Raw genomic sequence first — 4,309 nt, 5'->3', positions numbered from 1 at the left:
CTCTGCCATACATTTTCCCCATCAGTAAGTCTTGTTGGTGTGGATGATCTGTCTTAAGGTCATAATATCGCCAATATCCACACCACAACTGTGCATAACCCAATCTTAACTCCATTCATGAGAATCTTGAGACTCCCACATGTCCCTGTTCTGATGCCAATGCTATTGGCCTCATGTTGTCAAAGGAACCAGCATGGCTCAGGCCAGTTGCACATGGAGAAATGAGAATTCAAATCTAATTTTTTCTTACTTCAAAACCATTTTCTCTCCACAATATTATGCTGCCTTTACTAATTGCAAGTGATTAATGAAATATATCAATGAGAAAATGATTAATTACATGTACTAAGAAAAGATCATTTTCTTGTACTTCTTGATGTCTGAAAAGAAAATGCTTATATAATTATTTTAAAGGGATAAAGCATGAAAGCATTATGACTGATTTTTTTTATAAATATCACTGATACACTTATAACTAACAAGCTCTCGTAAGTAATTTAGAAAAATTCCTAAACTAACCAATGCATCATATCCCTGAATATGCATTTAATTACTTTCTCATTTTTCCCACATTTCTGTAGTAGAAGGCATACTTAGTGGTAAGATGATTTCATAGATGAAATTTCTTAGAATTGTCACAAGATGCAACTTTGAATTGGCTTCTATTAATAGATGTTTGCCCCAGCCTTCAATTTTGAGCAAGTATGTAAGGAACAGCTAACCAGAGGTTTCAGGGCAGCCTGTGGCCAAGGAACAGTGTGTCCTTCTGTGTGACACAACTAGCACCTAGAGAGCTAAGTCATGCTGGCCTCGCTGAAATCCATCTGTCACCAAGTAATCTATGAACTCTGGATCGCCCCTTCAAAACCCCAAGAGTTAGCTGAATCCATTAGTTCCAAGTAAAGTCATATATTTACTTACCAAAAAACATCTGTCAACAAACATAGAATTTGAAATGTTAGCAAAATGTTTCAAACATACCTTCAATTCATAATTAGATCCTGATCTTCAGTAATAAGTGAAAATATTGTTGGACCCCTTATCTTTCTGAGACAGCAGCAGTGATCAGCATGATATAGTAATCAGAAGTTCTTCAAATGAGACATCCATCCCTTTAAGACTCTGAACTTTACTTCAGAAAGAAGCATTTGGCATTAAGTTCTTTTCTCTCAAAGCCACATTACTGCTGAGTGGAATAACAGAGCTAAGTTATTTAGTATGGCAGCCTGCTAGGCAGCACTTTTCTGCATGGTTATCATAGTCCATGCCTCAGGTGGATATTTTAAGGCCCCAGGCCAAAAGCAAAGTGATTCACAAGTTCTGTGTAAATCAACTATAAATCGTTTTGCTTGGCTTTCATGTTGCTATTATAAAATGGAACCAATGTAGGCTAACAAGAAATAATCTGCTAAGGGTTGACCTCTTCCTGTGCCTTTCCTCATGTTCACCACAGACTTGGTTTGGAAGGTGTGAAGCATGGACAGAAATCATTTATAAAAGTGTCTAGCTTGAAAAATCAATTCTACACCCAGTACTTAGTTTCTTCTCACTCTATGAAGTAAATTATCTATAGATATCAGAAAAATTGCCCAAGTCACAATTAAGGCAAACAGTTCACATGTACAGTGGGGTTGACCAAGGGAAGAAGTATTTTTTATGCATCCAGAAGAAAGGTACCAGTATCAAATAAGTTGTAGAGAAGGCTAATCCTCAAGTTTCAAAAGATAATTTTGAGGACCTGCCTGGGTAGTTGAAAAGACTTGTAATGAGCAGAAAACATGGTACTTATTGTCAAAGAGACTTCTGCCTAACTTATTTGGAGCTTAGTATATTTAAAAAAAAATAGAGAAGCTTAGGGCTGAGGATGTAACTCACTTGGTAGAGTACTTGTCTAGCATGTGTGAAACCCTGAGTTCTACTCCCAGCACTACATTAAATCAGACATGCTGATGTAGCTATGCTTATAGCATTACAGAGGCAGAGGCAGGAAGTTGATAAGTTTGAGGTCAACTGGAAATAAGTAGTAAATTTGAGGCCATCCTGAATTACATAAGTCCATGTCTCAAAAATAAATAAAAAATAAAAACGCTGCCCTCACTCGCCACTGACGGCCCATTTCTCTACATGTCCCTTTGTCGACACCCGCAGAAATGCTTTGACTGCCTACAGTCCTACGACAAATGAGACCAGTGTCCCGGGCAAAGGCTCCTCATCTCCCTCGGGCTTGTGCTAAAGATGTAAAATTTGGTGCGGAAGCCCGAGCCTTAATGCTTCAAGGTGTAGACCTTTTAGCCGATGCTATAGCCATTACAATGGGGCCAAAGGGAAGAACAGTAATTATTGAACAGAGTTGGGGAAGTCCTAAAGTAACAAAAGATGGTGTGACTGTTGCAAAGGCAGTTGACTTAAAGGATAAGTATAAAATTATTGGAGCTAAACTAGTTCAGGATATTGCCAATAATACGGATGAAGAGGCTGGGGATGGCACCACCACTGCTACAGTAACCCCACGCTCAATTGCCAAGGAAGGTTGTGAGAAGATCAGCAAAGGTGCTAATCCAGTGGAAATCAGGAGAGGTGTAATGTTGGCTATTGATGTTGTAATTGCTGAACTTAAGAAGCAGTCTAAACCTGTGACAATACCTGAGGAAATTGCTCAGGTTGCTACAATTTCTGCTAATGGAGACAAAGAAATTGGAACCATCATTTCTGATGCAATGAAAAAGGTTGGAAGAAAGGGTGTCATCAGTGAAGGATGGGAAAACACTGAATGATGAAATAGAAAATGTTGAAGGCATGAAGTTTGATAGAGGCTATATTTCACCATACTTTATTAACACATCAAGAGGTCAAAAATGTGAATTCCAGGATGCCTATGTTCTGTTGAGTGAAAAGAAAATTTCTAGTGTCCAGTCCACTGTACCTGCTCTTGAAATTGCAAATGCTCACCGTAAACCCTTAGTCATAATTGCTGAAGATGTCGATGGTGAAGCTCTAAGTACACTGGTCTTAAATAGGTTAAAAGTTGGTCTTCAGGTTGTAGCAGTCAAAGCTCCGGGTTTTGGTGATAATAGAAAGAACCAGCTTAAGGATATGGCTATTGCTACTGGTGGTGCAGTGTTTGGAGAAGAGGGACTGACCCTAAATCTTGAAGATGTTCAGCCTCATGACTTAGGGAAAATCGGAGAGGTCATTGTCACCAAGGATGATGCCATGCTTTTGAAAGGAAAAGGTGACAAAACTCAAATTGAAAACGTATTCAAGAAATAACAGAGCAGTTAGACACCACAACTAGTGAATATGAAAAGGAAAAACTGAATGAGCTACTGGCAAAGCTTTCAGATGGAGTAGCTGTTCTGAAGGTTGGTGGAACAAGCGATGTGGAGGTAAATGAGAAGAAAGACAGAGTTACAGACGCCCTCAATGCTACAAGAGCAGCTGTAGAAGAAGGCATTGTTCTAGGGGGTAGCTGTGCTCTCCTCTGCTGCACTCCAGCCTTGGACTCCTTAAAGCCTGTTAATGAAGATCAAAAAATTGGTATAGACATTATTAGAAAATCACTCAAAATCCCTGCAATGACAATTGCTAAGAATGCAGGTGTTGAAGGATCTTTGATAGTTGAGAAAATCCTGCAAAGTTCCTCAGAAGTTGGTTATGATGCTATGCTTGGAGAATTTGTGAATATGGTGGAGAAAGGAATCATCGATCCAACAAAAGTTGTAAGAACTGCTTTAATGGATGCTGCTGGGGTGGCCTCCCTGCTAACTACAGCAGAAGTTGTAATCACAGAAGTTCCCAAGGAAGAGAAGGAACCTGGAATGGGCGCAATGGGAGGAATGGGTGGTAGTATGGGAGGGGGCATGTTCTAAGTCCTAGAATAGTGCTTTGCCATTCGTAATGAACTGTGACAGGAAGCTCAAGGCAGGATTCCTCATCAATAACTTCAGAGAAGTCAGTTGAAGAAAATGACTGAAGAAAAGCAAATCACTATAACCATCAGTTACTGGTTTTAGTTGACAATATATACTGGTTTACTGCTGTCATTTGTCCATGCCTACAGATAATTTATTTTGTATTTTTAATAAAAAGACATTTGTACATTACTGATACTGGGTACAAGAGCCGTGTACCAATGTACTGCTTTCAACTTAAATCAATGAGGCATTTCTACTACAATTCTGTTCAAGTCAGGATTTCAGTGTTTGCCATTGCCAGATAAGTTCAGAAGCAGCCTTTCTGTGGAGAGTAAGAATAATTGTACAAAGTAGACAAGTATCCAATTATGTGACAACCAACCTTTGTGTAATAA

The 4,309-nt window shown here is 39.1% G+C and overlaps 1 pseudogene; it reads left to right on the top strand.

The window, feature by feature from the left end:
- The first annotated feature begins 2,150 nt into the window (after positions 1-2,150).
- On the top strand, positions 2,151-3,980 carry LOC101612817 (annotated as a pseudogene).
- Positions 3,981-4,309: the final 329 nt, after the last annotated feature.

This window comes from Jaculus jaculus, chromosome 9 (genome assembly GCF_020740685.1).
Source record: "Jaculus jaculus isolate mJacJac1 chromosome 9, mJacJac1.mat.Y.cur, whole genome shotgun sequence".
Taxonomy (NCBI): Eukaryota; Metazoa; Chordata; class Mammalia; order Rodentia; family Dipodidae; genus Jaculus; species Jaculus jaculus.
This window is presented reverse-complemented; position numbering and strand designations above follow the sequence as displayed.